Source organism: Megalobrama amblycephala, linkage group LG22 (genome assembly GCF_018812025.1).
Source record: "Megalobrama amblycephala isolate DHTTF-2021 linkage group LG22, ASM1881202v1, whole genome shotgun sequence".
In the NCBI taxonomy this organism is placed as follows: domain Eukaryota; kingdom Metazoa; phylum Chordata; class Actinopteri; order Cypriniformes; family Xenocyprididae; genus Megalobrama; species Megalobrama amblycephala.
The window spans coordinates 12,033,904-12,061,572 of record NC_063065.1 but is presented as its reverse complement, the minus strand read 5'-3'; the positions used below and the strand labels follow the sequence as shown (position 1 = coordinate 12,061,572).

General features: G+C 37.5%; 1 long non-coding RNA gene across 14 annotated transcripts in view; it reads left to right on the top strand.

The window, feature by feature from the left end:
* The window catches only part of LOC125258031, a 156,897-nt gene extending 135,087 nt beyond the window's left edge, over positions 1-21,810 (top strand). For all 14 annotated transcript variants that reach the window (XR_007182511.1, XR_007182509.1, XR_007182510.1 and 11 more), the window contains one exon: positions 20,497-21,810. This is a non-coding gene — a long non-coding RNA (uncharacterized LOC125258031). The remainder of the gene's footprint in view (positions 1-20,496) is intronic.
* Positions 21,811-27,669: the final 5,859 nt, after the last annotated feature.

The window sequence follows — 27,669 nt, the reverse complement described above, 5'->3', positions numbered from 1 at the left end:
TTCCAAAATTAGCTTTTTTTTTTTTTTCTCTACGCAAACTGTGGGAGCCCTCTCCAGCCAGGGATGTTGACAATTACCCATGAGATTATGGTGCATTATTTTATTTCACCATTGGAAATGAAAATAACTCCAGGGCCTTCATGCCATACGCACACGCAAATGCATTACACATGTGTTCATTTTCTCACCTTGAACTCGGCTGTTTCAAATGACGTTAAGACGAGGCACATGGGCGATGGGTACACCAGCTTGGCCTTAAATTTCTGCTCTGTTTTAGCAAAGTAACCATATAGTCTCTTACCAATGACAGACATTTAGGAGAATCATCAAACCAGCTGTGTGCTTGTGCGAGGGAAATTTCCACAGTTGTGGGAGTCTGAATTCATCATGACAGATCATAGCTCTGCTTTGCATTCAAGAACACCCACTGTACACTTTTATTTTTGCCCTTTTTTCATTTCATCTCTTTTGTGCTCTCTGTCTCTCTGTCTGTCTAATAGCATGGTCGTTTGTCTTTAATACCGTGATGTAGAGTTTTTCTACTTTATTTACAACTTGTATTTTTAATTTAATTATTTTTGATGCAAGTTTAGTTTTCATTTTAACATAGTTAATTTTAGTTTAAGGCGAGACACCCCAGGTGAATAGGGTAAAAAAATAACTAATAGATATCACCATACTACCCCAGGTGATTGATTACATTAAAAATTGCAAACATTTTTTGTATTACAAGTTTTCTAAAATGTAATGTTTAAATATGCAAATTAGGTTTTATCTAATTAAATATGCGCTCATTTGCATAAACGTCTAGAACAAAAATCTGAATATTGGATGACGTCAGGTTCAAAGTTCTCATTGAATTTTTTGGACATATTAAATTCAAAGGTTTTTACAGAGGGAATTTTGGATATCTCTTTTTATTACTCCATAAATCAGAAAATACTATCAACAGGCCAGAAAAAAAAATATTTTCACCATTTTTCAGGAATAAAATGTTGTATACAATCAGGCAAATTATATATCAACAAATCCCTCTGTAAAAACCTTCAGAATATAGATAGGAATAAAACTGTGAAGTTTGATGTATGTAAGTTCTGCTGAAGTGGAGATTTCTGACTCAGAGCAGGAGAAAAAACTTTGAGAAAACGGCCTTTAAAGATATTTACTGTAATTGAAATCTATAGATGCAAATAGATAAAGTGCTATAAAACATACACTTAAAAGTGTATTTTGGATGTATAATTGTTTATATATATATATATATATATATATATATATATATATAATCCAGTTTAACTGCATGTTTTAACTGCATTTAAAAATGTTCACATTTCTTGCCACAGTCTAGATTTATTGCTATGCAGAGGTATTAAATACATGTGTGTTGTAAAGGTTTCAAGTTTTTTATATATACAGAACCATGCATCTAAATCAAAAATTATTTTTTTATATATATTTTAATTTTGTTTTTAGTTATATATTGATTTTTATTTCAGTTAATAAAATGTTTTCATTTACTTTTCATTTCAGCTGAACTATAATAAAAATACATCAAATCTGTTCTTGAACTGTTCTTGGGGTTTATTAAAGTCCCAGTGAAATGAAAAATGCAGTTTTGTGGCTTTTAGTCTGTGTCTGTTAGCTTTGAGGCTATCTATATGCTAGTGCAGTCCTGAATAATGGCAAAATTCATCTTTAGCAGATTTATGCATTTAAAATTTACTGCCTTTCTATTCCGGGAGCCATAATGTAAATGTTCATGACACACAGCACAGGTTTTTGTCCAATCAAATGCTGTTTAGAATCTGAATTTCTTCCTAATGATCTTCTTACTACCATGTGCTGTTTAAGGCTGTATTCCTTCAGTGTGTCCATTTCCTGTTTAAATTTTTTTCGTAAAGAGTAGTTTTAAATATTATATTAAAACAACTAGTCGCAACATGTCTCTGTAGGAAAAAACAGATGTTAAAAACAAACTCTTCTGTTAAAGGAACATTATAGGTATTGGCGAGCCGAACCTGAGCAGCACTCGTTAAATTGGCTTTTTAAGATTGAAAGGAGAAAAGGCAGACAGATGCAGGGCATATGCACCTGATTGGACTGTAAATGAGGGTGGAGAGATGTCTGTCTGGGCCACGCTGAGCTTAGATTGGGCCACTCTATGCTGATTACCAACTGCAGCTTTATGGTATCTGAATGTGAACTTGTATGCAGGGTCATGGTCTGCGCTCATTTCCAGACAAAGAATCATGCATGGAGAAGCCTAACTAGTCCTGATTAGTGAAGAGAGGCAGGGGAGAAATGTAAAACCACTCCATGACCCTGCCTAGGTCACAGCTGCCCTTTGGGGGCAGGGGATTGGTGGGCTCTTTTCACCTTCCCTCACGCAGTTGAACCCGAACGCTCGGCTTGATCATGCGTCAAGATCAAGCTCATTTAAACGACGTCTGACAATCAGCATCTGCGATCAAGGCAGAACTCTGCCGTTGGGTGCGGCCCATTGAGAGCGGTTTAACCCCTGAATTCCTCAGGCTCCTACAAGATCCTCTTCGCCCCTGTTAGCCGGAGTGGGACGCGAAGGGTTAATCCTGAAAGAGAGGTGACCTTTATCCTTCCTAGCTCAGTCCCCTCTTTTTTATCAAGCCTCTCCAAAGGGACTCATCATACGTGAGGCTCTACGGAGGGAGAGAGGAGAGCATTGTCCTTATCACCTCCTCCCAGAAAGTGGGGAGTAATAGGACTTTGTAAGGAGAAATGAAGCCAGGCCCGATGGTAGCTGATTAAAAATTGACTCTGCCACATCAAAGAGAAGTTGAAGGTGAAAATGATGATCACTTCCCTCTCTCAGGGACCCACCACCATTTCTTTTATTCAACCTTGAAAGATTCCCACTGAATGAGGAAATCTCCCCCGAGCCCACTCATTGGAGATGGAACCTGACGAATGAAGATCAGTGAGCACTTCATTCTCCATATTAGAAAAATCATATAATTCAATTTTTTAGCTAATGACATCTTAGGACAGGGGTGTTTTGTTATCAGTGTGGAGAAATTAATCTAGCCTTGAGTCCATGTGCTGACTGTAGTCTAATTGCTTTGCTTAAAGGAGGGGAAATGTGGGGATATATTCATGCATATGTGGTAGGGATGTGCGAAAGTACAGATTTTAAAAACCGAATGCTAGTCATGCAGAGTGCAGTTCTATCTATTCAACAAAGACCGAAATCTCTAAAAATGTTGGGCAAGATTGTGTTCCAATAGCATATTTCAATTCAGGAAAAAAATCGGACAATAATGGATTCATTATTTCTTTATATATAAAACAAAAGAAAGAAATGTCCTCTCACTTTCAACCGCTTTATTTCCCCAGCAAATTTTTTTTATCATGTGAGAACAAAAGGATCCAACAACTGAGACATAAACTGAAAAATTTTTATGAACTGCACCAGATTTGCCAGTTCTTGCTGTGAGATAACTCCACCCTTCCACCAAGACACTTGCAAGTTATAGCACACATCTGGGTGGACACATGGTTACGTTTAGTTTGGCACGTACGATCAGCTGTCCTTCCGGTCTTCCTGTAGCACTGTCTTAGGCGTCTTACATTATGGACATTGCAGTTTATTGCTCTGTTCACATCTGCAGTCCTCATGTCTCCCTGTAGCAGGTCTATGGCATGTTCATGCAGCTGTACAGGGATACTGGGCATCTTTCTTTTGATGAGTCAGTAGAAAGGTCTTTTATTGCAACTGTAACTTTAATTGTCTACTGCATGTAAACTGTTAGTGTTTTAAGGCCTGTTCCACAGGTGCATGTGAAATAATTGTTTATGGTTCATTGCGCAAGCATGAAAAAACATTGTTTAAACCCTTTCCAATAATAATATGTAAAGCCTATTTAGATTTTACATAATTATCTTATATATCAAATACAGTATAGACCCCTTAAAAGTTTGTAAACATTGCAACGTTTCCTGGAGGGCGGGGCTTAGCTGGAGGCAAAAAGAGGTGCTGGATGCAATGTTGACAAGCATAAGCTAGCACGTTTTAGGAGGGATTTATTAAACATGGATGCAGAAGAAGGTTCGAAACTGTCCGAATATGTACAGTCACTGACTCTGCGGGACCGTGACAGCTATTTTTGTAAATTAACTCTCGCGGATGGAAGCAGGCTGCCTGACCTGTATGCCATACGGCCACGGGAGTGGCATGAAGACTTGACGGGGCTGCCGACGGTGGAGTGGCCGGACATCTACACACTTGGGTAAAGTTGCTTTTATATTCACACATTCGGACATCCGTATTCAATAGCCTTGTTAATCACACTACATTGGACATTCAGTGGACATTCACAAGTAAATATGCCATTAAAACAATACTTGCCTATTTTGATCAACTGTGAAAAATGTTGTTAGTTGACAGTCGTTGGTTGTCAATATCATGTCGCTGCTTAAAATTCGCAAACATTAATTTATTGCACATTTATTGGAAAGTCTGAATTTATCAGAAGTCCAAATGTGCGAATATAAAACCAGCTTTACCCAAGTCATCTACACTTACCTCATCGAACATATGCATAGATTATTTTACCTGATATGAAGTGTGCACTGCAAACACGAGCATTATTTATGATCGTCTCCGTCCAGTCTGTACGCCGTATTGCATTCAACCACAATTGTCTTCTTGATTTCTATGAAGGAATGTCTGCCAGGATCCGGTAAAACTTTAGTTTTGAACCAAAAGTGCTGTTCCTTCTATTCTGGCAGCCAAAAACACAACAAGACGACATTTTAAAGTCAAAACCTCAAACTTTTAGCGCGGCTGCTATGAGTTCTTCCTTATGTTTTGCCTTCAGCTAGAGCGGTGACGTCACAATGACGTAGGCGATTAAGGGGTCAATACCAAAAAAGGGATTTTTAAATTTTGCTGAGTTTATATACCTAAATTCGTGCAGAAACACTAGCTTATAGAAACACTCAGTGTACTCTTTAAGGGTTAGTTCACTCAAAAATGAAAATTCTGTCATCATTTACTCACCTTCATGTCGTTCCAATCCTGTAAAACTTTCGTTCATCTTCAGAACACAAATTAAGATATTTTTAATGAAATCAGAAAGATTTCTGTCCTTCCATTGAAGTCTACTCTACCACTTTGATGCTTCAAAAAGTCCATAAAGAGATCGTAAAACTAATCCATATGAACTGAGTGGTTAGTCCATTTTTTTCTGAAGAGATTCGATCACTTTATATGATAAACAGATTTAATTTAGGCTTTTATTCACATATAAACATTAATCAGCGAACAGAAGCTCAGAAACAGAAGCTCAAACGAACTTGCTTGATGCGCGAGAACCTCACTGGTTCTTGCAGAAGCTCAAACGTGCTGCGTAACACACAAGAATGAACCTCATTGGTTCTCGCACATCAAGCAAGCACGCTTGAGCTTCTGTTTACTACAACTGAAGTGTGTGCTGATGAATGTTTATATGTGAATAAAACCCTAAGTCTGTTCATTATATAAAGCGATCATGTCTCTTCAGAAAAATTGGACTAAACTGCTCGATACATATCTTTACTGGACAGGAGAGTTTAAGGAGAGACAGGAAGCAGTGGGAGAGGAGAGAGGACAACGAGATCAGGAAAGTAGGAAAGAGCCTCTGGCCAGAACTGAGACTTTGGCTCAGACAATATGTGAGTATTTAAGCATGTCACAAGCTCAGTTTGAGATATGAAACAGCACAGATCCACTTTATAATGCTTCCGTTCAAACCTGGCTATATAGTGAGTGTTACATGTAAAGCCACTGTGTGCCATTGTTTTTGTGGTGAAACCAGAGGCATCATTAGCATATATAGTATAAGAAATCAACGCCAATCTAATCTTTTGAATGACAAAATGAAGGTGTCACATGAGGTCAGAAGCTCCCAGTGGCAAGCTGATGTGTGTGGTGTCAGAATTTGACAACAGTGAGAGAGCTTGTGCGCTTACACGTTGAATCAAGCTGATCCGTAATGGAGGATGACATATCTAAGCAAAATGTTAAAATACCATCTGACAGGCTCACAATAACAGCAGCATCACTCAGCCACACCGAATCTGGAGTGTATTTAAAACAGTACCAAATGCTTAATGTATGGGCAATTTGACCTCAATAATATTTTTTGACCAAGATTACTAAAAATGGCTGTTTACAGCACCGCAAATAAGCATATACTGTGCTATATTCAGATATTTAAAGATTGATTTAAGTCACAGTTTGTGATTTCTATTTAAATACTGTATACACTACCGTTCAAAAGTTTGGTACAAAAGATTTTTTAAATGTATGATTGTGAAATATCATTGCAATTTATGTATTAATGTAATTTATTCCAATTCTGAATTTTCCAGTCTTTAGTGTCACATGATCCTTCAGAAATCATTCTAATATGCTGATTTGAAACTGAGATGCTTTTTCTTTGATGAATACAAAGTTCACAAGCATCTCCGGAACCATTTATTTAAAAAAACACATTTATTTAAAGGTGCCCTAGAACTTTTTTTTTAAAAGATGTAATATAAGTCTAAGGTGTCCCCTGAATGTGTCTGTGAAGTTTCAGCTCAAAATACCCCATAGATGTTTTTTTATTCATTTTTTTTTAACTGCCTATTTTGGGGCATAATTAGAAATGAGCCGATTCAGGGTGTGTGGCCCTTTAAATCTTGTGCTCCACGCCCCAAGAGCTCGCGCTTGCCTTAAACAACATAAAAAAAGTTCAAACAGCTAATATAACCCTCAAAATGGATCTTTACAAAGTGTTCGTCATGCAGCATGTATAATCGCGTAAGTACAGTGTTTATTTTGATGTTTACATTGATTCTGAATGAGTTTGAGGCTATGCTCCGTGGCTAATGGCTAATGCTACACTGTTGGAGAGATTTATAAAGAATGAAGTTGTGTTTATGAATTATACAGACTGCAAGTGTTTAAAAATGAAAATAGCGACGGCTCTTGTCTCCGTGAATACAGTAAGAAACGATGGTAACTTTAACCACATTTAACAGTACATTAGCAACATGCTAACGAAACATTTAGAAAGACAATTTACAAATATCACTAAAAATATCATGTTATCATGAATCATGTCAGTTTTTATTGCTCCATCTGCCATTTTTTGCTATTGTCCTTGCTTGCTTACCTAGTCTGATGATTCAGCTCTACACAGATCCAGACATTCTGCCCTTGTCTAATGCCTTTCATAATGTTGGGAACATGGGCTGGCATATGCAAATATTGGGGGCGTACACCCCGACTGTTACGTAACAGTCGGTGTTATGTTGAGATTCGCCTGTTCTTCGGAGGTCTTTTAAACAAATGAGATTTATATAAGAAGGAGGAAACAATGGAGTTTGAGACTCACTGTATGTCTTTTCCATGTACTGAACTCTTGTTATTTAACTATGCCGAGGTAAATTCAATTTTTGAATCTAGGGCACATTTAAAAAATAGCTTTTGTAATATTATATATCTTTACTGTCACTTTTGATCAAATTAATGCATCCTTGCTGAATAAAAGTAGGGGGAAAAAAAATATTTTACTGACACCATACTTTTGAATGGTAAATATGTTATTCTTTTAGGAGGTCTTAGAGATGTGAGTTTCTCAAGCAGTTGTACAGTAGATTTTGTTTTTTTGTTTTTCTGGACAATTCTAAAGATTTTTAGTATTTTTGTTGATATATTTTAACCACAAGACAATTGAGAAAAATTAGCTATTAATTTTTCAGTTTATTTATTGATTGTTGTCCTTTCAGTAAATTAAGCTAATTTGTGTAGTGCAGTCAGATCCATAAAAATAGAAGTTTTTACCTCTCTCTGTCACTGTTTCTCTTTCACACTTTCTCTATTATGTCTATTATGAATATCAGAACAAGCTGATGAAACTCTGGCCAAATTAGGCCAGTAAACTCACCAAAGTTGTGCTGTCAAAGTGTCATGTATTTACAAATGTAATTACAGGCCCTGGCATCCCCTCTCCGTTAAATGACAAGCAGCGCAATCCAGAATGACAGTGTGCAGAATTAAAATCAAACATGTATCTTTGAAAGTTTGCATCTCTTGCTCTGGCAATAAAAATTTCACACCTATTAACGCAATATCTGTGCGTACTCTATCGTTGTAATGTGGCTGGGGACGTTCAAATGGATTTATCAGACAGGAGAGAGACGGTTAGAGAGCAAGTTCTCTAGGGAAGTCGAACCACAGCCCTGTGAGTTTGCCAGTAACAGTGGCCCTGTCATGGGTTTGTGAATTTCACAGTTTAGTGCTAATAGGCAGATTATGAAAAGAAACTAACCATGTCCACAAATCCCTTTACTTTTCTCCACTCTGTACTGCCAGTTTAAGAAAAAATGTATATTAATTCATGTTTGTCGTCAGAGTAAGTCCTCTAACCTATCTGTGATCTCTGTGCATTTGCATTATTTATGCTTGGCCTCATTATGCATGCATTACTGTAAGCAAATAGCATTAAATGAATTCACCGTTTGGTTGCATTGCTGTTTAAAACCATATCTGGGATAATCTTGCTCTCCCTTGCTTCCTAGGTGAGAAAACAGTCCGATAACCATCTCATCTCCTCGATCTCTCTATCAGATGCTCACAGGAGATGATAGCTAACACTCGGGCCCTCTGCGCTCAGCCTAACCGAATATCAAACAGATTTTCCCCGATGTGCGCACAGAAGCTCCCACCTTTTAGAACGGCTAAGTTCATCTATGTAGACTATTAGAGTAGTCTGCAGTCAAATTGACTGTGACCCCCCCCCCCCCCCTCAGTACATGTCTTCCCGTTGTAGTAGCGACCAGAGCATTCAGGTGAAAAAATAAATGAGTTCATTTAGACAGCTCCATCAAAACAAGACCGAGCAAGAGAGATGACAGGGCCTAACTGAGAACTCCATCTGGAGCGGACAGAAGTTATCTGAGGGCCAATCAGGTCCCTCATCCATTTCCATTTCATCAAGTCAACGTACTTCTCTATCTTCTCCCTCCATTTCCAGCCTGTTTTTGATAATGTATGCTTCCTGCATGTTTAAGGTTCATGATAGCAGCAGTATAGACATCTCCATATGAATGTAGGCGGGTATAGGGCGCGAAGAAGAGCGAATGATAAGAATTTAGTGGACCCTGCAGAAGCCCTCGGTGGTTTTTCCACCACATATCAAAAAGGGCATTAGATTCTGGCATGCTTGAGAAGTTTGGCTTGGCGGGGTTCCAGGCTGTAATAGCCGGGGATATGTAGGTTCTGAATAAGGTGCACTTGTGCTGCCAGTCGAATGGGGGAATAGCGGTTTGCGCTGGCAGGGCGCCTGACCACAGACGCTGCAATTGTCCCCCCCACCACCACCCCCCGTCCCCCTCCCTGTCATCTTTCACATGGGCTGCGTTAAGCACAAGCGCGAGCGTGCCAGGAAAGATCGTTAGCTATTTAGATGGGCAAAGTATTGGAGGAGAGATAAGTGCCAAAAGAAGGGAGGGGGGCAATGAAAAGTTTGTTAGCCTCGGGCTTCTCTGACTTTTAACATCGTTTTCTAGTATTTTGCCTTCCTTTTTTCTTCACCTTCTTTTTTTCTTCTTCTCCAAACCCAGTGCAACTGTCAGATTTCAAGAGGATGCACCCAGTGTTTCTGCTAATTTTAATTGGCTCGGTAGGAATCATTTTCCATTGGGGATTAGTGCAAGCTGTTCTAATATAAGCTAGGGTGGTGCTTTTGTTCGTACCGTGTGTGTGTGCGTCACTGTAGGTCAGCTTTCAATGCCTAAAGTGGGGCAGGTAGGCAGGTAGAGTTGGCAGGGCAGGGGCTAAAGCGTATCCTCGTAAGTCCGTCTGCCTGTAAGACTTAATTACGGCACTTTATGAAATAGTAATTATGATAATGGCAACACATGCATGTAATATTGAATTTTTAATAAAGAACATCATGTGCATGCTCACTTTTTCCTCAGAATAATTCTTAGATGTAGCATTTGCTTAACACGCACTTGAAATGCCTCTCTGCTTGTGTAGCAACGGAATAATTCATTAAAACAAATTCTACATTATTACAAAGGCCTCAAATGAAATGTGACCAATACTAAAAGATGTAATGCATTGGTATAAAATATGCATGAAATTATGTAAATTATGTAAGTGGGGTGGAAAACGACTTGCAGCTATACTTTGGGATTTCTGACAGATCGCCAGGATTCAACTGGTGATTTTTTTTTTTTTTTTTCCTCTCAAAAATTGAGTGGAACCATCACGTTGTCGTTGTACAGACAGCACCTACGTACACAAGCGCGTTCTTCAGTCAAAATACTCGCACCAAGTAATTTCCTGTTTGTTTTTATCATTTTTCTAGGAAGAGCACACCAATGGGTGGGGGTTGAATCCATAATGTTCTCAGACGGCCTCCTCGCTGCCCGTCTGTCTCGTGTCATTATCTCGATTTGGACGTTTCACTTCATTTTAACAAATGGCCTCCGTCACGGCGCGCTCGGGGTGCAGGGGAAGAGGCGTCCATTTTGGAATTTGATCAAAGAGAGCAGAATTGTGTTTGATAATGTTACAGCCTCTGAATTTTCAGTTCACTGAGGCTCTGTTGTTAATTTTCAGTGTGGATGTTTATTATCTGCATCTGGTTAAATGTAGGGCTGCCAGTTTAGAGTGTAGTAGCCGGTGGTCAGTATGAGTTCTCTGATATATTGAGCTATCATGCTATTGGAGACCAAGGTTCGAATCTATAATTTATATATATATATATATATATATATATATATATATATATATATATATATATAGTGGTGATTATCCATCTGCACATGCGATAATATGAAGGCTGTCATACCTTTTATTAAGATACTTAATGAAATATGAAACTCATATGAAATATATATATATATATATGATTATCCGTGATGATTATCCATCTGCACATGCAATAATATGAAGGCTGTCATACCTTTTATTAAGATACTCAAACAGAATTTCTCATATTTTAGGATTTTTAATTAATCTGCATATCATGTAATCATTACATTTTTAATCGATTGATCGACTTAAAAGATGATATATCTTCAGTTAATAGCTCAGCATCAAATAAACACAGGCTTAGGTTTGCCGAGGTACTGACTTGAGAGCAGAGGAGTGGATCCTGAATATGCTACAAAATATTCTAATCTGACATTTTTATTGCTGGTTAATGCAAAGGGATTTGCATGTTGGGATGTATTATCTTACTGTAACAATAGAGCGTTCGTGTCAAAACCCAAACGCGAAGTACACGTTTCTCAGCTGTCGTTGTCTGTCATCTCTGTCTCTCTCTCATCTGCTGCCCTCTATTGGCATATAAATACAGGGGGGAAACTCTGGCACAAAGAGCTCTGCATGAATTCGGTGTGTATGGACAGCATTTTTTTTTTTTTTTTTTTTTGCATTTGAATTAAACACATTCCATATCTCAGATTAAACGAATTTCATTTTCTTTATTACTCTCCAGATTGATTTTGTCATAAGAAATGGTAAACATTAAACATCCTGATAAAAAGCGCATTACTGTAAATAGATTAAACATGAGAAATGTTGTTTGTTCACTAGAGTATCTTGATAAAAGGTATGACAGCTTTCATATTATTGCATGTGCAGAGGGATAATAGTCACCATTAAAATCATTCTCAATCACAGCCTCAACCTCTCTCTGACATATTACAGCTATTCACCATAATAGTTCACTGTTCCCTTTCAAATCCACATTGTTTATTCATGAAACGAAATATGTTATTGCATTTAGTGTTTTACAGATGTAAATCATTTGTGATCATTTACATCAGGATAGGTTGAACAGCCATTGTCTGAAACTGTGACGCGTGTTGAGTGTGTTGCGTAGGGGAATGAAAGTGGATCATGAGTGTTTGTAATTATATCCCATTTTGCTTCAGACTATGAACCGAAATGATCATTACAGCTCTGGTGATTTAAGCCTCATGGATGTGTTTATCTCAGCTTGAATATTAATTAAATACATTATTTCTTGCTACTTTTTTTTTTTTTAATCTATAATGCGTAAGAAGACACTGGGAATCTAGTGAACATGCAGGGCCGTTAATTTGTATTTTAAAAACTGTAATATTTCAATTATGCATTCTTTATCAGAATATGACTGTGCTGAATTGAATCCTTAATGTGGAAACATCTTAAAATTACATTCAATTAAACAGAATTGTGTGTATTAGATGAACCATATGTGGCATAAAAACCCTTTAGGAACCAATAGGGCCTGGAAATATTTGGAAAGTTTTTGGTAGATGTAACTGTGCTTCCAAACTGAGTCTTTAAACCTGAAAAATAGATAATTACAATTGTGGACAATTTGAGTAACTGTGATGCGATCTGTCATGTTGTGCGCCATTATATTGGAATAAAAGTGATTTTAAAACATGTAAAATAGCTACAGTCAAAGCCCAGAGGAAGGGAACAGCAGGGGCAGGAAGAGATGAATAGAAAAAATAGGAAGAGAATGCAAGCTTATAGCAGAAATGATTGCACCAAGATAAGAATTATGCCAATAACAGCAAAACCTGGGCGAGTGTACAGGATACAGTTTGTTTTTATTGGACCGCTGCTTCGAGAACACTATATAAACAGGGCAAGTGCATCGACCACCGTTTGAAGTAAAGACTAACACAAGCCTGTGTGAACCGAGGCAGATCAGCCTTTTAACTTACATTAAGGCCGTTGCTAATGTCAGTGCCTGTTTGATTACATGTTGCAGACAGGTAAATAGGCCTACGAGTAGAGGTTGAATAGCAAAAGCTCTTAAAGGTGAAAATGGCTGCCTTAAATAGCATTTGTTCTCTTGATTATACAACGCAAGTTCCCCACAAATATTCGCAAATTTGGAAATGGGAAAGAAAATATCCCGAGCCCTGTCAGAATCCTCACGGTCGGCATAATTATCAAGTCGAATGTGCCTGCAGACTATAATCAGCTGTTTTAGATGGATTTTTCTGCCTCTGTCATCTGTCCTGGAAAATTACAGTACAGCTGACTGCCGTATATTGAGGAATTGTGTCATATACTGGCAATTTCCTGCCCATGTCAGACATTCTTTACTTTAATATGACTGCCATTGCTCTTAATAAAACGCTCTCCTCCATATACATTGCTGCCATGTCCCAGAGTACGCCGTGCTCTGCTCAATACCCTCTTTAAATATTTACCTCTGCTGAATGACAATGGGAGTCTAGGAAAATAAGCTCCAAATTGTGAGTCCCTCACTGGTGCTTATAGTCTTAAGCAGCCGCGTGGAGAGCTTAGAGACACTGCGCAGCAGAAAATGGAATTTCCTATCAGTTGATCAAAATGCAGCCGCAGCCGCCACGTGTCTATAATTCACCGGGCTGCACCGCGGGATTGTTTAAGGAATCCTAAATTAAGAGAGAGATTGAGATGCTGTCGGGAAAGCAATTCCCCCCATCAAAAATCAGCCCTGAATGTCCATCAGAACACGGGGTGGAAGGACGGTGGGCGAAACGCTGGCACGGTGGCTCAATTCTAAGCGTGTCGCCTTTTCATAACTCGTTGGTGCCCGATAATGAAAGACAAATCAACACGCCTGAGAAATACATACCTCTCGGTAAGAAACGTGTGGTACAACTAAACAAAAATTAGAGTCCCAGCGCCAGTAACAGGTAACAACTGAAATAAATCAAACGCATTTCCTCGCTCGTTTAGATCAATTGTTACTGCAGTCATCACACTTAATGTTTCCCAGTAGATCATTTAAATGAGCTTTGGCGTTTAGGGCTTCTGCTGAATTTTAATCTACTATTCATTTGTCCTCAGGTTGGAAACACAAACTGCTTTATAGTGCTGCTTGTCTAACAGCCTCCGATTGCACTTAAAACTTTGATTTACGTATGTCTGCTGCAATTAGTCCCATATTAAAGCGAATCAGTTGTCAGCTCACATTTTAGATTTCTAGATACATTGTTTGGACATCCTTCATGGTGCTTCATGGCACCGTGAAGGCTGAATTTTTAGTGTGAATTGTGTGAAGGCTTAATTTTTAGCAGAAATTACTCCAGTCTTCAGTATCTCGATCATTCAGAAATGTTGAAAACAGTTCTGTCATGACAACTCTCGGAGTGTTTGGCATGGGAATGGGTATGACAATGTTGTATGTTTGGTCTTGGCAGAATAGATCTGCTACGCTGCTGCTGCAGAGCAAGTACGGGACTTTCTACTGCCAAGACGTGCACGACACGCTGCTGTTAGCAAGCAAGACATGCTGTTGCTGTACAATATAGCACACATGAATCACCTGTAGTCTATACAGGTGGAGCTGGGGAAGATGGAGGGTTTCTGAAAGCGCGCTGCACTGCTAAGGAAGATGTTAGCCAAGTTTTTTGAAGGTTGAGCATGCAAGGTCATTCTGAGCCCTATAGATATTGTGATACATTATGACCCTAAACTTTTGAATGCTAGTGTATATGGGTCAATGACGTGACAGGTCATTTTTAGGCCTTAATAATAATAAAAAAACAAAGACATGACATACAAAATATGTAAGGTAGTACAACTACATCTCTTTTTTTGAATCCAAAAGGTTTTAATTATATTTTGCTACATATAAAGGTATTTTAAAGATTTTGAAGTGTCAAAAGGTCATCCAGTTTAACCGACCAAAGGCCAATACAGCCATTTCATTTGCGATTAAAATATAATAAATTTAAAATGAAAATAAATTTAAAATGAAATAAATGTATATGTTTTTTATTCTGGCATGATTTAATAACATCATTTATCAACATAGTGCAAAATGGTATTAAAATTATGTGTAGAAGTCATTGCTTTGTTACGAGAAAGAATTAATTTCATTGATGTCATTCGGAGTAACCAATATAAAGGGACCATTTTGGCTCAAGTTATGCGGTCAATATCATGTGACAGGATGTGACATCATTCAGACACCTGCAAAGGACCACAAGGTCGTGAAGAAAAGTAACTAACTCTCTCTTAACTATCTGAAAAATTTATGTTTTCATTTGTTCATACACATGTCTCGAAACATCAGGTCATTCGGTACAACCGCTATAAAACATGGAAAATGTTGTAATATTTTTAAAACTTGTACTAAATATAATATGTTTGATTGTCTTTTTGCTAGCTAGCTAGATATCAGCCTGTTAGCACTGTTTGAAAATACTGTCATTCGGTATAACCAAAAGTGTCATTCGGTAAAACCGAAATTTTGTCCATCTTGTAAAAAATGACAAAAGCAGTGTTAACTTACATACACCTTTGTATCTAGGTATATCTGCCATTGAAAACCCTATTTTGGTCGACCACTAGTCTTAAAACTACTATATGAGGCTTTTTATGACCTTATGCATAATAATTTATCAAGCTCTTGCCCGATCATTTGAATCGGTTGTTGATCTGTCTCCTGGACTTTGTTATGTGGGCATTTCTCAGCATCACCCTCTGCTGATTTACCCAGATATGCAAGAGTGACTGACAAAGCATCCTGATCCAGTCTTATTTTACAACTTTAGCATATTTACCGAGCTGTTTGAGAAGCTGAGCTATTTTCAGCAAGGATAATGGATGCTGCTATGCTGTGCAAGTTTTAATGACTTTCCTACACATTAAAATAATCTGTCATTTCAATTAAAGCTCTGTCAGCTGCGTGATGTCTCCCCGCACCTCCCGTACAGTGTCAGCACACTCCTTTCCTCCTCCGGTGGGAGTTCACTCAAAGCCCCCCCCAAAAAACAAAGCAGAGTTTCAAGGGAAATTGTTTGACAGCAGCTTAAAAGCGAGTCAGGAATAACTTATCAGGTGAGGGCACACGCTCACTTTAAAGGGTCATTTCATTAAGATTACATTCCCTTCACTCAAAAAACAGAGAGAGTGAGCAAACCTAAGGAGAGGAGAAGTTTTATGGATCACTGAACTTTTTTTGCTCGTACATGAGGAGTTTTTCTCACCAGATATACCGACGAGGCCTCTTTGAAAAGCAGCAAGTACTTAATCAAGGATCCATCTTGTTTTCCTTTAGATAAACACATACATGTAACAACAGTATTTGACCGGCCATGATTTGATCTTCTCAGGGGCCTCTCTTAAACATATTTGGAAAGATTGATGTATAGATAATAAAAATGGCAGATGAGGGGTTTTGCAAGACCAGCCGCCTCCTTCATTACTCAGTTACAGTTTTGTTTACTGAAGAGCCCTTGACCTACTTTCAGTTCATCATTTATTCAATCTAATTTAATTCGCTTCATAGCCATGTTCTTTAAGAAAACAACTGAGCTTGACCTGAAGACGGTCTCTAAAAGCATCCAATGTTCAATGTTATGATTGCTAATTATAAACTGACTATTAAAAGTGCACTCTGCTCCATTTCTTGTTGTTTTAGTGCATCGGTGACTTCATGAGATGTAGAGCCTCTTAAGTCTGAATTTGTGTCCTTCAAATGAGAACCAGCTGAAATCTGTTTCACATTAGCTGCTTCAGGACTGATATCTATGAGTACACCTGAAACTATTTTTTATTATTCATGAAGTCCTTTTTCTTACACTTTCAGAAAAAAGTGTGAAAATTGCATCCTTAGGGGTGCAACATCTTGTCAATTGGGCAGTAGCCTTAAAGGGACAACTTTGATCTTATTAACTTTGTACCCCTAAAAGGTACATATAAATAGAGTATAGTAATATTATGTACCCTTAAGGTTGGACTGCAATTGTGAATTATGAACTCTGACTTGGACATATTCGGGTGGACTTGTAGTCGAACTTGACAAGGACTCGGAAATTCGAAACTTTTCCTTAGTTGAAATCCATGTCATGTGTCACAAATTTGTCTAATTCAGTCCTTTTTTAATACATGTATTGTTCTCATTAAATGTGAAGTATATATACTGAATCTTTATTTGTCTGGCTTAAACAGTTACCTTTTACTGGTGGACTAAAGTAGAAAACAGATTAATTAAATGTAACGCGTCTCTTCGCTATAATAGCAAATAAATGAGGAAGCAGGGATATTTAAAATGCTCCTATATGTTTATTACTACATTCACACTGTTTCTGTAATATAGAAAGCACTGATATAAAGAGGATTAAAGCAGCCTATATATCAATAAGACACTTTGGCTGGAATAATTGCATTAGTATTTACTTTTCTCCACTTCATCTCAGCCCTTGCCTACAGCCATATATCACTGCCTGAGAGAGAGAGAGAGGGAGAGAGAGATTCCATTCAGTCAACACAATCCAGCAGGGAGGATTGATGGGAAGATAGAAGGGTAAAAAATGTGAAAGAACTGAGAATTTTTTTGGTTAAGGTTTGTGAGCATTCGGTTTGTCAGTATGTGAGGTTACAGTGTTGTACAGAGTGATCGGTTCCGTTCTGTGAGATGCTTTAAATAATCCAAGCAATATGAAAATCCTAATGGCACTTTGATGTATTGGGTTGGGTTTTTTTTGTATTAGAGGAACAGTTGATATGTTTGTATTATTTGTCAACAGTGGAGGGGAAAAAAGCAAGCAAAATGCTGACATTTTCATTACGTCTGAGCTTAATTCACATTCATAGTCATCCGTAGGAGGATATCACAGGGACTATGAATTTAAAGTGTTCCCATTTTTATAAAAGCATGTTGCTCCCTTCTCTTCTTTGACTGTGTGAAAAACTATCAGTGTAAGCCGATCAGAACGGTGCTCAAGCCAAGCCATCTGCACTTCTTTTTACCTAGAGTTGGGGAGCAGCTAACTAGAAGTAGCGATGCTACAACCTAACTGAATTGGCTCAGCTGTTTTTAACTTTTGTCTAGACTGAAGTTTTTTTTAAAATCTTTTTTTACTATTTTTTAACTGTATTGCAAACTTATCTTTACAATGTAGAGAATTGAAGTAAATATAGCTGCATGTAGCAATTATCAGGGCCAAGCACAAAAAGAAACAATGTGACATGCAAGCATGGCTAGGAACTTCAGAAAAACTGCAACAATCAGTAATTAAGACATTTTTAGATTATTTTAGTCAAAATGGCACAAAAATCAATTACTGTAATATGATTAAATTCTTTATCACTTTTGACCAATAGGTGGCGCTGTTATCAGATCATTATGGTGTGGTCAGTGTGAGGTGACAATGACACATAAAAAGTTTGGTGTCAGTATGCCAAAGCATTGCAGAATTACAGCAGAATCAGCTTGGCATCATGCCAACAAATTCGTTGATACGTTACTCAAGAATGGTTCGGTCTCTCGGAAAGCTTTTGATAACTTTTGCTGGCATGGTCTGAAGATAATCTGAGGCAATTTTCCTAGGAGGATTTCAAAAAAGTAGGTTTTCAAAGAAATTCAAAATGGCGGCATAGTCCCGATGACACATTCCAACTTTCATAATATACAGCGTTTTAGTACAAAATTCAAAATCACTTTGGCCCAGAATGGCCAAAATCGGAAAATTGGGTATCATTCGACTTGGTATGCTGTACTGAATCAAAGGAGACAAAAAATCAGAGGAGTTTTATGATTTTTGGACAAACCATTCAGATGTTATTAGCAAAAATAGCATTTTTATATAAATCTCCTGACCAGTAGGTGGTGCTATACTGAAACACTGCATGTAGCCTCTGGTCATGTTTGTGATAACATGTACCAAGTTTGGTCTGAATATGCTAAAGCGTTGTGGAGATATAGCCTCGCATCCAATTTGGCGTGCTCTTCATCAAATTCATTTGCACGTTTTTCGAGAACGGTGGGGTTAATCAAAAAGCTTTTGATATATTTTTTGCCAGCATGGACTGAAGATAATCTGATAGGAGGAGTTCGAAAAAGTAGGTTTTTCGGAAAATTCAAAATGGCAGGAAAATTTTCAGGATGAAAAATGATGTCATATGGTGCATGCATCTTGAGCCAAGGACTCAGAGGAAAAAATATTTTTGTTTCTAGCCCTAACGATTCAAAAGTTTGGACAGTAGGTGGCGCTAGAGGGATTGAGTTAGAGACTCCAAATTTTCTGTGGTGAATGTTTGGACTGTCCTCTATCTGTGTGCCAATTTTCAGCTTTCTATGGGCTGCCATAGACTTCCAGAGTGGAATAATAATAATAATAATAATAGAATTAATTAATTCATATGGTTCTTTTAAATGAATCTGTTCAAAAATGATTCACTGATTCAAGTAACTGTATTTATGCACCACTTTTTTTAGTGATATTTTTGTGAAATAATATAATTATTACAAATTTTTTTTTCTAAATATATTTAGTAAAATGTTTTTAACCGAGTTATATGTTATAAGTTAAATAAAAATGCTGTTTTTGTCGTTTTAGTCCTGGTATTTAGTGTAAATTGAAATCAATTTACACTTAACACCTTTGAGATTCTTATTGTTTTGTGTATTTATGGTTGTATACAACATTTATACTTTATTAGTAGCATGTAGCATAGCTAAATTATCAGTAGCTTTGTCAAGTTACAATTTCAAAGTAGACCCTGCAGTAGTACGCAAGGTCTAATAAATGCTTTAAATTGTCATTGTAAATGTACTGTATAATTCAATGGGATAGTCACTGTCCCTGGTGATGTCTGTGGTTAATCATTTAAATATTATGTGAAATGCATATCAGTTTGCAAATGAAGTTCAACAGAACTCCAGATGTGATTATGCCAGTAATCATTTAAAGTGTCTAAATTTCACCTGCTTTGTTCTATTTATAAAACACCCAGAATTGCGCATATTATCTAATTTCTTTCTTATCGTTCCCTGTTTCCCTTCCGTCCCGACGTTTTTTTCATGTGTCAGTTTTCTTTTCCTCTCCTGGTTTTCCTCTCTCTGACAGTCAACCTTCACAATGAACGCATTAAGTTTTCAGCAAATTACATTTAGTTGAACGTTTATGGTGGCAAACACTTCAGCCTTTAATCCGCTTTACTGTAGGCAGATGTATCGCCCTACATTTGCTACACTTAACATATGTAAATTTGGCAGGTAATACACATCCCGCCTGACATATTATGTTTTTATACCTGTTAAAAACACTCTGAACCCAGGATTTCTCCCACTACAGGATACGGGGCCTGATACTTCAAAGTAAATGCCTGCTAAGCAACATTAACAGGTGTAAACAGTGAGTCTGATGCTGCTAAGCTTTGCACGACGCTTAGGTAAATTCCACTTCATTTGAAAAGCCTTCAGCTTTTCTCAGTAGAGGCCAGCATTCACATGCCCCTCCACCCCCCGCTCTTCCCTCTCTCTCTCTCTTTCTCTCTCTGCTCCTGACCAGAGTTATCACATTTCCTCTGGGAGTGCGGTGTGCATGATTGCAGACCTGCCTTGTCAAAAATCTGCCCAGTGTTTCTATATTTCTTTGTGAGACGTCCTACTGCTGAATAATGCATGAGACCTGCTCTCATTACATTTCTTTTTCCCTCTCTCTCTCTCATCCTGTTGGTTGAGGTAACAGAAGCGACAGCTCAGGCAGAGATGGTCACCCCTTTCCCAGCAGCCCCTGCTTCTGCTCTCATCAACTCCACTGCCCACTGCTGACAAAATGGGCTTATTTGACTCCTCACCCCGTGGCACAGATGAATAATTCACCTCGCTGCTGCACTGCTGGGGAGGCGCAGGCAGGTTTGCATTTGACAGAGCGTGGACAGTGGATTATGGGATTGCGCAGAGGTTCTCCACTCCCAGCCTGTCCAAGAGAAAGGACTTCAAAACTGCAGCTGGGCCCGTTGAAGCCCGGCTTTGGTAGAAACAATGCTGCTGGTACTATAGCAAGGATTTTGTATGGAAAAAAGCAGATTTAAGTACTATAAAAGTCATACAATGCTCTTTTTGTATCAAGACGCAACTCTGAAAACATAGACATAAAAATGACTGATCCAGTTAGTCTGCAACACACTTAACATGAACACTGTGTAATGTTAGCTCGGTGGGCAAAACCTAGCAAGCTGTCTCAGCTTACTTCCAGGGCGGCACCTTAACTCTCATGGAACCTCATAAGTTAATGATTTCAAACACTCTACATAGGCAGCAGCTCCAGATGCCATAAAAAAAGTTGATTTCAGTAGAAATTGATATTAGTATGCTAAGCTAACAGAGCTATACTTTTATAAAAATGCATCACAATTTGTGTATACTTATGCACTATTATGTGCCAGTTTGTAGTATAAATGGTGAGAGTGGTATGTTCTCACTGAAAAGTCCAAAAGGAAAATGCGCGCTTAAAACGAATCGTGGAATTTTGGACACTTAATGGTTTCTTACGTAGCAGAAGGGGAGGGGCTATCAGACTCGAGACAGTAGAGTGCATAGTGTATAGAATAGTACAACTATAGATCATAACAGTAGTGGAACGGTTCCGAAAGTAAAAAAAAGAAGAAAAAAGATCCAATGCTGCATTAGAATTTGAATAAAATGGGGAATGTTAAAAGAAAGCACACTTAAGATTTTTTTTGTTTGCTTGTTTGTTAAGTGTTAACAATGAGATTATGTGGTTTTTATAATCAATTAACACTGCTTTTGTCACTTTTTACAAGATGGACAAAATTTGTCACTAAAAAATCATTCAGTTTAAACAAAATTTCGGTTTTACCAAATGACACATTTGGCTATACCGGATGACGATATTTTCAAACAATGCTAAAAGGCTAATATCTATCTAGCTAGCTAACAAAAGGACAATCAAACATTTTATATTTAGTAAGTTTTTAAAACATAACAACATTTTCCATGTTTTATAGTGGTTGTACCGAATGACCTGATGTTTCGGGACATGCGTATGAACAAGTGAAAACATGAATTTTTCAGATAGTTAAAAGAGAGTTAGTTACTTTGCTTCATGACCATGTGGTCCTTTGCAGGTGTCTGAATGATGTCACATCCTGTCACATGATATTGACCGCATGACTCGATCCAAAATGGTCCCTTTATATTGGTTACTCCGAATGACATCAACAAAATTCATTTTTCCGGACATTTTTTGTCATAACAAAGCAACGACTTATACACATAATTTTAATACCATTTTGCACTATGTTGATAAATGATGTTAAAAATCACACCAGAAAAAAAATACATTTATTACATTTTAAGATATTTTAATCACAAATGAAATGACTGTATTGGCCTTTGGATGGTTAAACGGAATGACCTTTTGACACTTCAGAATCTTTAAAATACCTTTAAATGAAGCAAAATATAATTAAAACCTTTTGGATTCAATAAAAGTGATCTAGTTGTACAAACTTACATACATTGGATGTCATATCTTTGTTTTTTTTATTATTATTAAGTCTTTTGGACAAAAGCAGGCAGTTATTTACATATCTGCATCTTGGAAAGTTGCTAAAGAATGATTATCATGTTAAACCAGAGGCTGAGTTAGAGCCACAGCATAGCATTGAGCACACATACTTCAGACATATTGAGCTGTGGTGGTCATGCAAGAGATGTTCCCTCGTTGTTTCCTGTAATTTCTCTTCTTCCCCCCCCCCTCAAATATGGCCAAAAAGCATGGAATGAGCTCAGTAAATCATATTAGTTCTTTTGTCGTGGTCACACGTGATTCTGTCTGGCTACCAATATTTCACATTATTCACCTACAGGCCAGCGAAAAGACCTTTGTGTATCCTTTAAATGAGATCTGTCCTGGAAAAGTAGAAGCTGTGTCAGGCCAAAAGGACAAGATAAATAAAGTACAACACAATATCACACTTTCAGGACTACCACAAAGGACTTCAGCTACCCTTCCTGCCCAAACAAGTCAGCCGCAGTTTCTTTTCTGGATGTAGAAGGACATCGTAAGGAGGTCAGTTTGCCTTTTTTTTTTCATCTTTGCAAAAAAGAAGAACCTCTTTTTACACATCCATGCTCTAATTTCCAGCAGCCCAAGCCAGGCGAGTTCAGGCCTACCTTATCTGTCTTGTTAAACACAGACAAAGGGATGAATCCTTTCTCCTTTTCTCTTGTGGAGACAATAGCCCAAGTAGATAACCTAGTACTCTGGAATTAATTATCTGGCCTTTTAATTCAGGGTCGTGGTGATTAGCCCACTGTGGAGGCATTAGCATAATATTTTTGCTATCTTCCCTGTGCTGGGTCTCCTGGACCTTGTCTTTTTCCCCCTGTGGAAAACCCACTCAGCATTTCCTCTGCTACCTGCCAGTCCCTGCCTATGAATGTGATTTGAGGGAAATGAGATTTCCTCTTCATACCAAACGGGCTGATGACAGTTCATTGCAGGGGGATAATTATAAATGGTTTTTATATATCATTGACTGCTGTGATGGCGAGAGCGATGTGATGTGTTAATACAGGCGTTTAGCTCCATTATTCCACATAATAAGGCAAGTGACTACGCCACTGATTACCTCCTCTATCAAGACAGGAGTTCACAACATTCACCAATCAGACACGTGCTTTCTTTAGCAACAATGTGAGGAAGGGCGAAACCTCAACTATACTAGCTCTGAATTTAAAATGGAAATTGAGAACTTGTAGACGTTCTTTTCCGTTTTCTCTTGTGCATTTCCGTGTTCTTCATCCAGTTCTGAACCACTTTGAACTTACCCAACAACCTCTACTCCTTGTGTGCCATTCAGAATTGAATTATGTGAGTATTAGTTAGCTTAGATATTTGCACCACTATTTACAATGACACTAATAATTCTTAATTTCTGATAGGAATGCAAAATCAATCGGTAGTTATTAATATAACGAGACACAACCCTCTACATTCAACCACGTTTGGTCCCATTTATTTTATTTATTTAGCATGCTCCCCCGAGAAAATTTAGATTTACCTGGTGTACATATGTGCATTTTTAAGACGTTTTAAGGCCAACAAATTGGGTAACAATTTTTCTGCGTTTTACTGACATAGCCTGACAACATCTCATCTGACCGCAGTTCACTGTTGTTCAAGTGAAGCTCCCTCGTAGACACCTGTAGCCTACCTTTTCCGCGCTCATTTTAATTGCGAAGACGCAATTAAAATGAGAATTACTGAGACGAAGTCGGAATGCACGTCTGAAAAGTGTCCCGTTTGTTGTGGTTGTAAAGGGGAAAATAATTCAGTAGAGGCAGGGATATATAGACCAGAGGGGGGGGAAATACCCCCATCCCCCCTACAAATCACACCCTGCTTTTAGGTATAGTAAAAAAAAAAAAAAGGCTAATTTGGGAAGAATTGCAATTTTAAGGAAGTAGAATTACAATTGAAATATATAATTTTTAACGAAAAAGCAATGTTCTTCAAAACAAACTTAAAATTTTGCCCTAATAAATCCTTGATTGAACATTTTAAAACAAATTAAAAGTTCAAAATTTGAAGAATAATTACTGTTAGAATGATGCTGTTACAGATCCCTTGTTCCCCTGGACTCCATTTCCCAGTATCCTCCTGTTTCATCACCTGCACTCACTTCCCTCGTCAGCTCCCCATCGTCACTCATCACCTGCACCTGGACTCTATTGTCAGCACTCCCTTATATTGCACTCACTCCCTTCACTCCTTGTCGGTTCTCTGTTGTGTTAGTTGTATGTTTGGTGCTCTCTGCCTTCTGTGTTTATTAAAGTATTGTTGCTATTGTGGAAATCCGTATCAGCCTCATCTCTACACCACCATACCGTGACAGATGCACTATAAAAAATCATTTGGTCAGACAAACTTTGTTTGTCTATACTCTAAATGTAAAGGTTGATTGAACTATCAAATGTATAGAAAATGCTGACATTACATAAAAAATAATTTAGTATGAGCAACTTAAAATGGCAAGATCTTACAAATTTGGTGGTGGTCACTTTTATGTAATGTTAATTGCAAATACAACTTATTATGTATTATATTATTATAATATGTTTGATAAAAGGTTGAGACAGCCATTTTTTCCATAAGTTCCAGAACTCAAAACCTGAGGCAATCAGCTTCAGGACCTTTTGGAATTTTATCAACTTCTTTTTACAGGTGATGGATGGATGGATCTATGGATCTATGGATGGATCTATGTATAGATGAATAATTAATTAACTTTTTTTAAAGCAGGATGTGGAGGTAAACTTCATTACCCAGAATTCCTCTTCCTGTAATTACAATTTAACTTCCTGTGAGTTGTGGCCTGTTGAATTAAAATTCCAACTCATAAATTGAAAGCAAGCCATTTCTTCAATTCCTCAACCTCCTCAACCAATTCCAGGTAGTTGCAACACAAAGACAGACTGCTTCCCAGAAGTTCCCACAAATTAGAATGCTAAATCGCCACCATCCTCTGAGTGTAGCAATATGCACTGAGATCAGATGAAACCAAAAGTGTATACATACACTGGGGAACACCACTCACAGACAGAACCCCAGCTACACACCCTCAGGCTTAATACCAGAGAGGAGGCTGTTATCTGCATTACAATATCCTGCTAATCAGCTCTTTTTGAGATATAAGAGGACGTCTCCTGAGGATGGCCGAGATTTTTGCTACAACTTCATTTTTTTTTTTCAGAAAAAAAGAAGAAAATGTAAGAGCCACCCATGCATTGGAGCATTAATTTCACATTTTTATTTCTGAAAATTTGGAGCCAATTCCAAATTACTTTCCTAGAGGGATTATGAAATTAGAGCACAATTTTGAGGGATTAGGCTGGTCTTAAACCTCCTGTTTGAGGCAGCAGATGAGGAAGCTTCTCTGTGCAATGCAGGAGTTCTAAAAAAAAAACAAAAAAAAACTCAGGGATGGAGAACAAAAGCAGTTTAAAACATTGCTTGAAATGAAAAACAGCTTAATACATGTTCAGTTTTACTGCTTAAGAACCAGGGGGAACGATAAACTGATATTAAAGACTTATACCATATGAAAGCAAAAGAATCTGCACTTTTAAATTCAGATACAATATATGGCAATGCAAAAGTTGATTTATCCTAAATTATGCATGGTCTCTTAATCACATGCTTTAACCTGAATATGCTCATGAATCAACAAAATTGCAATGTGTTAACAGATGGAGCCATTACTCCTCATTGCAAATGTTCTTATTACAAAGCCAGACACAACATTTGGATTTTGTAGACATATTATGTATTGATGAATTTTAAAGGGTTTGCTTTGTTAATAGTCTATGAAGAATCAAAAGTTTTTGTTTCATGAATTAACATTATGTCTCATAGTATTCAAGCTCAAATAAGCCAATTTATTGATTTTACACTTAAAGGACTTGTGTTATTGTACCTAAAATGGTGGGTCATTGATAAATAAAGTTTCGAAAAAAGGCATTTTAAAAAAAAAATCTTTTCAAAACTGAAGTCATGCAATTTTTTGAGTCGTGAACAATGTGTTTAAACAAGTTTCAGTTTCAGTTGTTAAATAACATTTCAAAGTGTTTTAATTCATTTTTTGACTGTTTTTATGTCAGGCGGTACAACCATATAGTTGTATGTATAGGCCTATATATACTATAGTTGTACCACCTGACATGGAAAGTGTACCAACCTACCCTTACTTGAAATTAACAGTTTTTACCAGTATTTGAGAGAAATCTGCAAACCTTTTCACACTGCCACAAGGATCAGTTGGGGTCCTCTGGATGATGCATTTACTGTTATTACATAGTCAATTCATAATAAAAGAGCTTTGTTTGCAGTTATGCCACCCTGACATTTGAGAATATACACATTACTGGACAAAGGTTTTCAATTATCTCACTTTATCAATTTTCTACTTTAAAACTACTGATATTTATCAAATTTGTTTATATGAAAGATTTCAAACCTAAAATGATACCATAGTATTTAATATTATTTTTTTTGTATTATTAAGACATTATTTGAAATGAGTCTGTTCATTTGTTCAGACAGTTGTACCACCTCTTAGTATTTACAATGGCAGAAATAGTGTTGTCAAAGGTATCGACTTCGATACCAAGTCGGTACTGACATTTAAAAAATGTGACGCTTTGAGCGGATTCTGAAACACCTCTGATTGGCCAATGTGTTCACGCGCTCAACATATATGTCTGTGATTGGCTACGATGATCAACGCTTCAGAAACTTGCTGTAAATACACATCAGTGACACTCTTCACCGAGCGCTTATACAGATACACACAGTCCGCTGATAGATGCCTGCTTTCTCCCGCTCCCACTTTCAAAACACTTTCAAATTCAAATGCTCCCATGTGTTGATCATTGTAGCCAATCACAGACATGTATGTTGAGCGCGTGAACACAATGACCAATCAGAGGTGTTTACGAATCTACTCAACAGGGACTGATCTGAGCTATAAATGAGACTGACAACACATAAGTTTCATGAGCCCTTAAGAATTTTTTTGGGCACAGCCAAATATAAATATAGAATATCTACAATTGTGAATCACTGCAGAGAATTGTGGGTAATCATGTATTAGCACAGGATAGTAATGATAAGTTAGACAGGTTGAAAACAAAGAGGTTTAAATTCACACTTTTAATTCTGTAATCCCTACCACTGGAGCTGGCAGAAAGGATTTAAGAAAGAATTAAAGGCAATAAATTTGTAGCTTGAGTAACAAATGATTCATGAGATACAAGATGTGACTGCAGGGTAAATGAGGAGTGTGTTAAAGCCTGACATTTGCGTGTACGGCTCGGTTTAGCTTGCCTAAAC